This window comes from Mustela nigripes, chromosome 5 (genome assembly GCF_022355385.1).
Source record: "Mustela nigripes isolate SB6536 chromosome 5, MUSNIG.SB6536, whole genome shotgun sequence".
NCBI lineage: Eukaryota > Metazoa > Chordata > Mammalia > Carnivora > Mustelidae > Mustela > Mustela nigripes.
The window spans coordinates 61,953,707-61,966,997 of record NC_081561.1 but is presented as its reverse complement, the minus strand read 5'-3'; the positions used below and the strand labels follow the sequence as shown (position 1 = coordinate 61,966,997).

Below are 13,291 nucleotides of genomic sequence, written 5' to 3'. Positions count from 1 at the left end.
GCCGTGGGCTCTCATTCTCACCATAGTTAATGCCCCAGCCCCTTTGAAGGGGACCCTCCTGCCAATTCCGGATCACCTCCACCTCGGGAGCCAAGGGCCACTCTTAAACCTTCTCACAAAGCCCTTGTACCAGAAGGAAGAGCTTCGGAGGGGCTGAGTTGATTTTGGGGTGTTTGTTCGGTACATTTCTTTGGTGAGGCCTTGTTTTCCTCACCAAAATGCTATTTTTAGGTGAGGATCAGGGTCTTTTGCCTCTCTTATACTCCCCCTCTGTGACTCCAGGGTGCTGGAAACTGAGCTGGCTTGACCTGTAACCTGAAATGAAAGCCAAAGCATTTCCCAGGGAGCCCCCTTTGGGCAAGAGAGCCCCTGTGGGAGGTACAGAGGACAGGGAAAGGACTGGGGGGGGGGTGCTGAGCGTCAGCCAGAAAAGAGATGGAGGAGCCTGTTCCACCTCCCCTCTGCAAAAATTCCTTCTTTTGTACTGAAAGTCCACCCTGAGCCTCTGCAGGAAGGATGGGAAGGAGGCCTGAGGGGCATGGCCACGGCTCAGTTGGACTGACACAAGGACCGGCCAGCTCCAGGCCAGGCCCAGACCTGTCCACCCCGCCCGACTCCCATCAGAGCTGACTCTCCATGGAAGCTAAACTGGATCACGTGGCTAAGGGCCTCCTTTCTTCCAGACCGCACTCCTCTTCAGGTAAGCTACTAGCAGAGCTGCTTTAGAAACTTCCGTGATGTTCTTCCACCTCCTCACTGAAGTGGCTCTGGTCAGAATCCTGCTTCACCACTTAATAGCTCTGTAAGCCTGGGCAAGTGACTCAATCTTCCTGTGCCTCAGCTTTCTTTTCTGTGAAATGGACATAATGGTACTCTCCACCTCATCAGGTTCTTGTGAAGATGAAGTACGGTGTCTGCCTGGCCTGAACCTTAGCTTTGTTATTCCTTACTGCTACTCCTATTACTACCCTGGGAGGGACACTGTGGAGAGTCACATAAATGCCACTTAGAATCCGCCCTACAATTTCCCACCTAGATACCTGAAGGGTTCCAGAAGGATCTAATTCTGCCTGTCATACCCACCTAGTAGGGCAAAAACAGAAGATCCAGACCGGGATGGGGTATCACTAACTGTACAACTACTTTTGACTATTTGTGCCTGCCGAAAAGGGATGGAATAATTGATGAAAACTGACCCAAAAGGGAGCCTCCTCTCTTAGGTTCCTGTCCTTCCAAGCCCTATTGGAAAGACCTCTTCCAAAAGATCCTTCTCTCTCCAAGCAACATGCCTGACTCAAGCTAAGCACCCCCAGCTCACACTCCACGGGGGCACCAACGCGTCTGCCCCACCTTCTCCTGCCTCAGGTGCTCTGGCCAGAAAAGCTTTCAGGATCCACTGCCTTCCTGCCCTCCTCCCACAGCAGGGCCCTCAGGGTATTCCTTTAAGATCTGGGGCGGGGGGGGGGTGTCTTTCACTTCTCCCCACCTGTAACACACGGAGACAGACAGATGTTTTGGTAAGTAGAGGTTTTATTCAGGTTTCCAGGGGTATCTGAGTAGGGGCGTCTGCTACCAACATACCCCTCCGCCTTGGAACTCGGGCCTTTCCCCATCCGGACTCCCCCATCCGGACTCCCCCACCCCCGCCTCCGCCCCAACCCAACCCAAGCCACTGCCACTATCCCTCCCAGCCCCCAGGCAAATACATTGAGTTTTGTTTGCTATCCGATTTGTCCGGATAATTGCCTCGACTTTGCACTTCGCTTTGCCCGCGCGTATTCGGCTTTGGGCCCCTTCTTCACCGGTTCGCAGAGCACTTTCTGGGAAATTCCCCTTCCGGTAAGGGAGTCAGCGCGCGCCCGGGGTGAGGGTTCACAATGCCCAGAAGAAGCCTCCCCACCTCCCCCACCCCCGATTCAGAAAGCTCACCCCCAGCCCCCACGCAGTGGGGATCAGAGGGAAGCAAGGAAGTACTCGGGCCCGACACCGGCTCCGGGATCAGGGCCCCCGGCCACTCCCCGCGCCGAGCGCAGCCCGCCGGGAACCAATGAACCGTGTGGGAGCAGGGCTCGGCCGTACCTCCAGACTCCGGGGAAAAGCTGGGGTTTGCAGAGCGCGCCACAGGATTCGCGAGGGCAGGGAGAATCCCTGGGGTCTTTCCACCTCCCCTTTCTCAGGTCCGCAGCCCCGTGTCTTCTTCCCAAGCCCCCACTTTTCTTCCCCTAAAGTTCGGTCCACGTGGTCTTCTCTCGCTCGCCGCGGCGGCCTGGCCCGGTGAAAGCGGCTGCACCTGCTTTAGGCGAATTATGGTAGCGCTAGAAGTTGGTCTCCCCTCCCTCCACCGCTCGCTCGCTCGCTCGCTCGCTCCCTCCTCCCCGGCTCTCTCCGCGCGCTCCCTCCTTCCCCTTCCAGCCCGCGTCCCCCGCCCCCTCCCGCCCCGCCCGCGCGCCGCCCGCTCGCAGCCACTCGCATTCCGGGCTCAGTCGCAGCCCCTCGGAGTCCGGAGCCGGCCGCCCCTGCGGACCGGACAGCGCGACCGGCTGCCGGGACGGAGCCCCCAGCCCGCGAGGAGGGCGCGGCGCAGGCGGCGGCGGCGCGGCGGGGAGGAGCCCGGGCCGGAACCAGGGCTGGGCCGGGGGCGGGGACGCCGGGGTCCCGGAGCCCCGGAGCCGGAGCGAGCGAACAAGCGTCGCGGGAGCACCGGGAAGAAGGAGCACCGCCGCCGGAGCGAGCCGAGCTGCCCACAAAGTGCGATGCCCCGGCGGGGCTAGGGCGCGCGGCGGCCGGCGCGGCGCGGCGCGGAGGGAAGACGCCCGGGAGCTGCGCGGCGCCGGGAGGCGCGGAGGGGCAGCCCCAGCGGGCGGCGGCGGGCCCGGGCTGCGACCCGAGCGAGCCCCATGCCCCGCGCGGGCTGACGGGCCGGAGCCCGCACGGAGCGGCCGGGCCGGACAGGTAGGTGGCGGGCCGAGCCCGGGGACGCGAGTGGGGGCTGGGCCGGCGACCAGACCAACTCCCAAGCTCGCGCACTCTCTCGGCCGCTCGCTGGCTCACTTTGTGTTTGCAAACTGCCCGCCGGAGCCGCGCCGGGCGCCGGGAGGAGCCGGGCCCAGGCCGGCGCACTTTGTTCCAGCCGGGGCCGGCTGCGGCGCCCTGACCCCGCGCCGCCACCACACCCCGCCCCCGGCCTGGGCCCCCGTGGCCCACAGCCGCCTTGGGAACAGGTGGGGGCTACGGCGGGGCGGCGGGAGGTGGGGGCAGCCGGAGGTCGGAGGGGAGGGGGGGTTGGAAAGGCTACTAAGGCCCGCCCTTCCCCCAGAATCTGGGCCCCGCCCCCTCCCGGCCTGGCGGCAGGGAGTGGGGTGTAAGGGGGCGCGACCCCCCCACCCGGCCCCCGCCCGAGTCAAACAAAGAGTACTTCTCGGCCCGGACTTTCCTGAGCTGGGGAGGGAAGTGGTGGCTCGCGCTCCCCCAACCCAACCCCAGTCTGTCCAGGATTCCCCGAGACGCGCCGGAGGCAGATGGGGGGGGGCAGCGGTCGCACCCGCCGCGTCGCCTCTGGTGAGAGGGGGACTTGTTTTGCTGGGCTCGCGCCTTGGAGGTTCCGGGGCCAGTCAACCCGGTCCCCCCATGGCTCGGCCAGCTCGCAGATAGAGCGGAAAACTTCTTGGGGACTTAAGAGCGTCTGGAAACGGCGCCTGTGCTGGAGGGCCGGGGACGGACCCGGCGGATACCTTTATTCACTGCATTTGGGGAGAGCCACCCCCACCCCCAACCGCCTCACCATTTTGGGGGGGAAAGGGTGGGCAGCAGCAGGGTTCCGAGGCCCCCAGGGAAGAGGGTTCCCGAGTAACCAAGCAGGACGCCCCTCAGACTGCCGACCCCAGTGTCTCCTCCCGACGGCCCCCCACGGACACCTCTCTGACCGGCAGTCACCCCGGCGGCGCTCCGACCCCGCGCTCCGCGTCAACTCCAGACTAACTTGGGGCTGAGCCCGGGCAAAGCCTGTGGCGCTAGAATGTGGGGCGCCCTGAGCGACCCGGAGTCCCGGCCTCCCCGGCAAAGGACCGTGTGATTTCGCGGGACGCGGATTCTGAGACAGAGGCCCTAACGGCTGCGGATGCCTTCCTACAACTGGGGCGACCTCGTGAACACGGCCGCGTCCCTCCCGGACCCTCTAGGTTGTAGGGAAGATGATACGGGAACAAGGAGACCCTGAGCCTATAGAGCGCCCGGCTCAAACCTTGGCAGTCCAGCTTCTCTTGTCAACCCCGCCTGGCTGATTTCCTCGGTCCCTCCGCGTCTGGGGTTTAAGGCGTCTGGAGATCACCTTGTTTCTCGCACCCCAACACCGGATCTCCCTGCAGACTGGCCTCGGAGTCTGGAGCAGGGGTTCAGATGGGGGGATGAAAGAGCAAACCCGAGTCTGAAGCTGTCATCCCTGCAGTTCCTGAGAAAGCCCAGGAGCATTTTGGCCAATGCGGGTTTTTACAGCATCTTCATCCCCCTTTTCAAGCACCGCCTGGATTGTCCCAGGGCGAACTGTGTTGGGTCTGGGATTGAGGGCCCCGGGAGTAAAGCTTGAAGGATAGCAGGGGTTGTGTCAGAGACTGGCCAGGGTGTGCCCCCATCTCCCACGCAGAAAGAAGGTGCAACAGGACCGCTAAAAGGCCTGTAGAAGTGGGAGGGTCTGACCAGTCCCACCCGAGAGGGCAGTGGGTAACCCAGACTCGACACTGAGAATGTGAACCCAGAAACTCACTTTCAGCAGAGAACCAGGACTAAACGATTCTAGCGCCAGGCATTTTAAGCCCCTGACTTCTGGTGAGCCAGCGGGTGGTCACAGGGGCCGGAAAGGCAGGGATGGCCGCATCTCAGCTGCCCAAATGAGAGACACACTTGCTTCAGACAGCCCTTGCCTCAGACAGTCCCCACGCAAATAGGCAGAAAATTGCTTCGGGGAATGGGAGGTCTGCAGGCTTGTTTTGTTTTGTTTTAAACTTGAGAAACTTTGTCTTGCCTGGGTTCTGGGGTTCTTTGTCACCTGGCAGGCTGGAGGAAGGGCCCAGGACTGCTTTAGGCACCTGGATGGCTGGCTTGCTCTGGCTGTTTTAGATCTGAGCCTCTCAAAAGCGGGGATGTGCCTCGGGAAGGGGGGACGGGGAGCACTCCCTGTCTGGTGTTGCTCCCACTTTTGTCAGCCAGGCAAGGTAGCATGGGGAGGAGAGGGTGCTGTGGGGGCGCAGTCCCCCAAACATACCCAGGACCCCAGTAGGATGGGACTCTGCTCCCAGACCCTCAGCCTACTACCTTACCCTGATCCCAACCTTAGCCCTGAGTTAGGGGAGACTATGGGAACCGTCCCTCTTGGCACTAAGCCATTGGGTGTCTGGGTGGGGTTTTCTATCCTTCTCCCAGTCCTGGGCAGGTTTCCCAGGAGTTATGGAGTTGGGGAACCCCTGAGCCCTGGGGAGAGAAAGGCCTGACACCAACGCTGGGGAATGCCAGGGGTAGGGCAGGTTGGGCCCTTCTCCAACCTAGACACTGATACCCCCACCCCCTTTCCCCTGCCTTTGGCCAGAAACTTCCTTTCTGGCTGCCAGCAGGTAGGTCCCTTCTTGCCAGGAATGTGCATATCCTGCTGGGCCCCTACTCCAAACACACTTCTTCCTTGGCCGGGGTGGGAGAGAAGGCAGCGGGACTTGGTGGTGGTGGTTGGGGGGGCTTCCTTTGATCAATAATTCCCCCAAGTGTTTGCCGAGCCCCCCCCCCCCCCCACCCCCGCTTGTCTGTGTGGGCAGGTCCCCTGCTGGGCACTAGAGAGCCCTAGCAAGAGGCTCTGATCCTCTGTTGCCCAGGTAGGAGAGACAGACAAGATGTCACATCAGGGAGAAGAGAGTGGGAGCAGGGTGTCTGTTTCAGAGGGAGAAGTGTGAGCTGTGATGGAAAGGACAGGTCATCTCTAGAAGGCCCTGGTGCTCTGCCACACCTGGCCTAGCCGTACCCTCTCTCCCGACATCCTAACCCTTCTCTGTGCCCCTGCCTCGGTAGTTTGCCTGTCTTTCCAGCTGAAAGGCAAACCCCCCACGTCTATCCCCAGCGCAATGACTTTACTTTCCTGATAGCACAAAGCGTGCAAAATAATTTCTTCTACCCACGGAGTTCCACACAGCGTCTCTTCATGATCTTTCTACTCTCCCAGCTTCCCCAGAACCCAGACCCCGCAGGTGCTACTTTTGACAGGATTTCACTGGCCAAAGTGGTTTCCTTGGACTTGGTTCCAGAACTCTGGAGCCCGGGGCAAGGAACTCTAGCCAGCCCAAGGCAGAACATGGGTTAGGGTGGAAAAGGCTTTGGACCCCACCAGCCATGATGGGACTCTGGGTGAACTTAATTAAGCTCTTGGAACCTCAATTTTCCTCTGTGTAAAATGGGTCAATAATAACCACCTTAGAGAGTCCATTTGGGAGTTGAATGTAAGGTACCTAGCGCTGACCGAGGAGTGGTTTTTATTATGAGACTCTGAGCATTGCCAGGACGCACGCTGGACTGAATGTTGGAAATGCTTGCGTTTGAACTTCCATTTCACAAGCTGGGGGCAAATGAAGCCCAGAGAGACGAAGCAACTTGTCTGGTTACACAGCCAGTCAGTGGGAGAGCTGGGGCTAAAATGTGGGGCTCCTAACTCGAACTGGGCTTGAGCCTCTGCTGTGGGGCAGGGAGAAAGGAGGGGACAGAAGGGCTTCTCAGCTCCTGCCCTCGCTCCTTTACAGACTCAGGCCTGAGCTGCCCCCTCTGCACTCCCGGTGAGAAGGCTGTGTTTTCTCCTCCTGCCTTCCCTTTAAGGGGGGGGGTCTAGGTTCAGAACCTGGCATTTCCCACCTCCACGTGACTTTGGAACGATGCAGTCATATGTTACCCCCCCAAACACACACACACACACCACCCTTTTAAGATGCTCATGGAGACAAAAGAAAATGCAAGGGATAATTCCCCAGAGTGTAGAGAAGGAAAATGGCTGGCACCACCTCCAGAAAGGGAGACTTCTGGGGTTTGGAACCCCAGGCTACACAGTCTTAGAGCAATTCGGGACCTACCTGTGGATGGATCATCTCAAAGAAGAAAAAAAATACTCGACTTCAGCCTATAAGTTCCTGGCTTTTTCAGCATTGCCTTTCTGGATTCTACAGGAATGGATCCCTTCACCCAGTCCCGCCATGGGTGATCGTGGAATGATAGCAGGAACCATTTACTTCCAAGCCCTATGGCTGCCCATACAGTGGTCTGGTGAGATGGCACCCAGTGGGCCCCTCATGGAGCCTGGACTCAGGGCACACCTGCCTGAGCTAGAAATGGAGAGCTCCCAGCAGGGAAAGTGCATGCATCAAAATGTCCTGTGCCCCAAGGGGGCCATCCAGGCCTGAGCATGGCATCAAAATGTCCTGTGCCTCAAGGGGGCCATCCAGGTCTGGGCATGGCGGATGTTCTTCCTTTCCTTGATCCCCATCCCAGGCCTCCTCCTTTCGGGTCTTTGCCAGGCTGTCCCTCACTCCAGTGCAGCCCCGCACCCTCTCCCCACCCTGGCCAGAGCCATGCAACCTGTGTCCAGAATCCTGGTAGCTCTGCTGACCTCATAGGTCCCAGTCCTCTACCTACTTGGAGCCTCCAGAGCTGGGGCCTGAGGCGCACTGGGCTCATTGGTAGTGCTGATAGAGGTAGCTGGGGTTTTCTCCCACTCCCAGCTGATTCCAATGAAACCTGACCTGGGCTACCTTGCAAAATGGGGGCAGGGTGGATAGGGACGAGATGGTGGGTTTTCCTCACACATAAGAGTGGAATGTGTGGAGTAGCGACCCTTTGGCATTTGTTCAAGGTAGTCAGGGTCAGCAGGTGGAAGTTACCTAGAATTCTCACCAGCAGCAGAGGAGGGACAAAGGACAGCAACTTAAGGGCAGGGTGACTAGGAATGGAGACCAGGAGGACTGCTGTCCAAGCCAAAAACATTGTGGAGCGCTTAGTGTGTGCTGTGGCAAACATGAGGGTTGGGGGAAGAGCTTTAATAAGAGGTGACTGGATTGCAACTTGGACAATCAGAAATGGAGCAAACACCCTAGGCTGATCTTTCAGATAGCCCTGGAAGCAGGGCTCTGGTGTGACGCTGGGGGGCCGTGTTAACCGGATGCCTCTGCTGGCCTGGGAGGGCCCTCATGAGGTCTGTGCTGTGGGAAGGGAAACTGGGGGGCGGTGGGCGAGTGGGCTCCCGTTCTGGGCTCCTCAACCCGATGAGCTCCCTCGAATTGAGCTGCGCAGCTCTGGAGCCCACACTTCCGGGAGACCTAGGCTGAAAGAAATTGGTCCCAAAAAAGGGTAGTGGTGTACTTCCTGCTTTCCTTCAGGGGTTCCCGTGCCAGATGTGCATCTGCACCCTGCGAGGAAGGGTGTGCCGGCTGGGGAGAATATTGGGTAGAGATTGAACGGCGGGATTTACGGGAGACCCAGGGAGTGGCTGCAGCTGTAAGCGTTTAGGGAGCAAAGCGCTCAGCGTGGAGAAGCTCCCTATCTTTTCAAGGCTTCCCATATCACTGGATCAGAGCAGGAGGTGCTTGCGAAGGTCGGATCTTAAGGATGCAGAGTTGGTCGACTTAGGGGAAGCCTCCAGAATCTACCCCCCGGGAGAACCAGGGCTACTGGCCTTCCCTCCCAGCTCAGCGCACTTGCCCAGGGTTGCTTGCCTCGCCAGCATTGCCCGGAGCCTCTTCGAGCACATCCGTGCAAGTTACAGGAAGCTCCTTAATCTCTGAGCTCCGGGATGCTGCACTACGGCCAGAGCGCCGGAGATACAGCCTGGAACTCGGGACCCACTCCGCCCAGTGCCCCGGAGTCTAGGGAATGTTGAAAGAGGGGGCTGCTGGTCCTTTAGCCAGCGGGAGGGCCGCCTCCTCCCCGAGGGCTGCACTCCTCTCACTTGGGGCTGACCTCGCAGGTCTGGGTGGTAAACAAGGTCTGGATTCACTGACCAGGGTCACCCGTACGCCCGCTGCTACCAACTTCCTAATCCCGTGTAAGACCTTAGCCATGGCCCACTTCTTTCTGGGCCAAGGTTTTCCTAACTGCACAACTGGGAACACAGGCAGTCTCTTCTCCCAGGCTTCCCTGGGCCGAAGCTCCGCGTTGGGCATCAGGCGGAAAGAGAACCGGAAGGTCTCCGCGCACTCTCTCTTTGTTCACCGCGGCGGGAGCCTCCTGCCTCCGCGGCTCCTTCCCGAAAGGGGCGCTGTGGAGTGCGGGGCAGGCGGCCCGCGGCCCAGGCAAGGTTCCTCCCTTCCCAATTAGGCAGCGGAGCCTGATTAAAAGGGGGTGCTGCCCGCCCCCTCCTGCCCGATCTACATCGACGAGATTTCCCTTCATCAGAATCTCACATCCTCCAGAAATTAATTTGATGCCTCTTGTTATCAATTAATTGAATCTCGTTGGGAGAGAGAGCTCAGCGAGGCGGGCCGCGGCTTGGCCCTGGTGTGCCGCTGGTCTGCCCTCCCCCTCACATCAGGACAGCCTCACCCCCTCCCCATTTCTCTTGTTTCTGCCTTGCTAATAATTCCACTTATTTTCTAAAATATAGCCACCGCTGTGAATCCTTTTGCCCAGTTTGGCTTGGATGGGTCCCCATGGATGGGGCACTGCCTGGGATTTACCCTTCCTGAGCTGAGGAGGGGGCCATGTGGGGGTTCCTCTCCCCTGGGCCCTCTTCCATCCCTCTGTAAATCAACAGCGCTGGGGAATTTGGCCCTGACCCTGACCATGTGTACTCCAGGGGCTGCTGGTGAGAAACTTGGAGAGGAGGACTGGGGGAGGCAGAGCTAGGGACGGATGGCAAGGATCCTCCCCCACTAGACACACACACCCTAGTTGGAGGAGGCGATACTGGAGGGCCAGGCTAGGGGCCTGTCCGCCAGCAGGACTTTGTCCTTGTGAAAGTTTCATCTTTTTTAGAGGAGGTGATTAGGAGCTGTTGCCCCTGCCAGGGCTGATCTGCTCAGTGAAGGGGCAGTGGGCACAGATGTGTGGTACCTCCTAGCCGCCCAAGAGCAAAGTTGGGCATCTGCAGGAACAAGAAGGTAAATGAGAGATGAAGGAGGAAGGTTCTAGAAGACATCCCAATCTGGGAGGGGGATGTGGCCGATACAGGGTACAACTAAGTGGTTACCAGACCCTGACTTGGGAGCTGTGCTTTGCTGTTCCACATACCTTCCCTTGTCCTGCTCCTCAGGACAGCCCTGGGAGATTGTCCAGGTGATGATCTGTATTACTCTCAATTAATGGTGAGGGACCCAGGCCTGGAGAGGTCATGTAACTTGCCCTGGGTCACACAGCTAACTGAAACATGCTTCTCTGGAATGCTGGCCATAAGGGCTGAGGTCACAAATTGACCAACTTCACCCTTTAGGCGTTTTGTTGATGTACACAAAGCTTATTACAAGGGTATGTACGTTTCACACAGATATCCCCACTTTGGCTTCTTTTGAAACACCCAGACCCCGTCACTCTCAGCTTGCATTTCTGCATGTGGTAAGGACACACTGGGATTGAGTGTCCCGTGCTCCTCACCTGGCCTTCTAGGTGACAGGCCTAGCCCCCAAGGGCATTTTGGGTAGTAATTCTGTCTTGGAGATTTCACCTGTCCTCTGTACTCTCCAAGGAGGAACTCTGGGGAAAGGGGGGTGGCCTGAGAGACTCTTCAAGGCCTTTACTAGAGCTCAGAGAAGACCTTTAAGGACACTGCGACCCCACGTGAATTCCCACACAACTTTTCAAAACTGGTGTGGGGGGGATAATTGTCCCTTGGAGCCTGTCCTAAGCTGAAACCAGCCCATCCCTGCCCAGGTGAGCCTCTCTGTGAAAGTGGTCAGCCTCTTACCTGTCTCCCAAACTTACTTACTTTTTGTGGGGGAAGGGAGAGACTTTCTCCCAAGAATAAAACCTCAGTTGGCAACAAGAGAGGAACTGGGCAGAAGTCACCTTTCTGAAACTCATTTTGGAACAGGGCAAGAGGGTGCTGATGCTTATATATTCAGATGTGGGTGTGTTCTGGATGCCCCTTGAGTTGGTCCCGAAGATCCCTGTAAATGCCACATGTGAACATCATCGGGGAGACAGAGAGAGGGCCCAGGGCTGGTCAGGCAGGTGGGGCGGGAGGCAGTCAGGGACCCCAGGAAGGGCCAGATCCCATGGTGTGTCCCAGGTTGGCCGAAGCCCCTCCTTTGCACACGGGAGCCCCCTGGTGCCAAGGGCACTACCAGAACCAGGCTCCAGATGGCCACTCAAGCCCTGGATGAGTCGCCCCCCCCCCTTAACCCGCCCCCCCCCCCCCCCACATAACACGTCACTATTTAATTAGCCGTCTCTGATTAACCAAACTTGGCATTCGGCTTCTCTTGCCCTCATCTTTCCCAGCTCCGAATCAATGGCTTTGATATGCTAATTAGGGAGTAATTTAATTTCAAAAGGCCGCAATTAACAAGGGTGTTGTGGACATGCTGTAGTTAAGCGGAGTAATCTAATTTGCATTAGTAACAAGCAGGGACTAATTAGAAGCTTAATTAGACACTTAGATGGCTCTTATGTTTACTTTCTTAATGAGATGGAGTGGGATCTTTGGTTCTCTTTCCTTTTTCTTTCTTTCTTTCTTTCTTTCTTTTTTTTTAATTGTTAATTCTTCCTCTTGGTGTGGTTCTAGGAAGGAGTGTTGAGGGAGGCCACCTTGCTAGGGCCTGGTGGGAACATTTTAGGGCCTGAGTGGGTGTAAAGGACACTGTGGGGGGCGGGCAGTGGTGAGGAAAGGTTCAGATTCCAGGGAGATTCCAGAATGACTGCCCTCCGGGCCTTAATGACCTCTGAGGTGGGATTCAGGAGAAGAGCACTGATTTGGGAGTCAGGAGAGCTATAGGGTTTCTGTTGGGCTCAGCCTCCTAGCAGCCAGGTGACCTTGTCAAGTCAGTAGGCATCCTCTAAGTGTCCTTCCCTCTTTATCTGTCAAATGAACACCAGGTTGTGGGCAGAAGAGTGAAGGGGGGCAGTGTATGGGAAAGGGCTTCAAGGAGAATGGTTGTTATTAAAATAAAATATAGTTACAAACTGTGTGCCCAGGTTTCTCTTCCTTGTGACTCAGCTTAGAAGTCACCTCCCACCAGAAGAGCCTTCCCAGAGTGTCCACATTCCCTCTAGGCACCCACAGCCAGCCCGCCGGTGTCAACGTAACATAACATTTGTAAAGTTGTGCACCATAAAGAGTAGAGGCTCTCAACCCTGGCTGCAATTGAAGTGTAAGATTTTATTTTTTTATTTACTTGAGAGAGAGAGAGGGAAGGAGCACTAGTGGGAAGAAGAGCAGAAGCAGAGGGAGAAGATGACTGCCTACTGAACAGGGAGCTCCCATGCAGGGCTCAATCCCAGGACCCTGAGATCATGACCTAAGCTGAAGGCAGACGCTTAACCTGCTGAGGCATCCAGGCACCGCTGCAATTGACATTTAGAATACTTGGACAAGATTTTTAAATTATCCGTGCCTGGGTCCTACTCCCCAGAGTCCAATTTATTTGACGCAGGGTGCAGCCTAAGTATTGGGTATTTTTCTTAACACTGTGTTTGTCTGGGTGTCTGTCTTTCTCTTTCACCAACATGTAAGCCTCCCAACAGCAGGGGCTGTGTTTTGTTCCCTCTTTATGCCCAGAGCCCTGTGTTCAGTATTAGTTGCAGGCAGAGGCCCACGAGCCTGCTGTGTACCCTCTGGTGGGTGTGTAAACTCACCCAGGTTTGACAGCATCTGCAGTGTTGCTTTTTGAAAGCCTTATGCAGGATCTGAGAATCTTCTGGAAACAGACCTGAGGAGAATGGAGGGAAAATGCTAAAAAGGTGAGGGGCTCATGAGTCCTCGAGGATGTGGGTACATTGTCGAATGGAGGATAAAATTGGTACAAATTTTATGGATATCAATTAGGGAATAAATGTATTAACAGCCTTAAAATTACACAGTTCTAAAAAAAAAAAACACAGTTCTACCTAAACACGTATGTTTTTTTTTTTTTTTAAGATTTTATTTATTTATTTGACAGAGAGATCACAAGTAGGCAGAGAGACAGAGAGAGATGAGGAGAAGCAGGATCCCTGCTGAGCAGAGAGCCCGATGCGGGACTCGATCCCAGCCCCTGGGATCATGACCTGAGCCGAAGGCAGAGGCTTAAACCACTGAGCCACCTAGGCACCCTCTAAACATGTATCTTAAGCATATAGTTAGAAA

At 57.0% G+C, this 13,291-nt stretch overlaps 1 protein-coding gene across 3 annotated transcripts in view; it reads left to right on the top strand.

The window, feature by feature from the left end:
- Window positions 1-2,861: 2,861 nt before the first annotated feature.
- FOXP4 (forkhead box P4) overlaps window positions 2,862-13,291 on the top strand; it is a 51,436-nt gene continuing 41,006 nt past the window's right edge. For all 3 annotated transcript variants that reach the window (XM_059400507.1, XM_059400505.1, XM_059400504.1), the window contains exon 1: window positions 2,862-2,952. The gene's annotated coding sequence lies outside the window, so the exon portion shown is untranslated. The remainder of the gene's footprint in view (window positions 2,953-13,291) is intronic.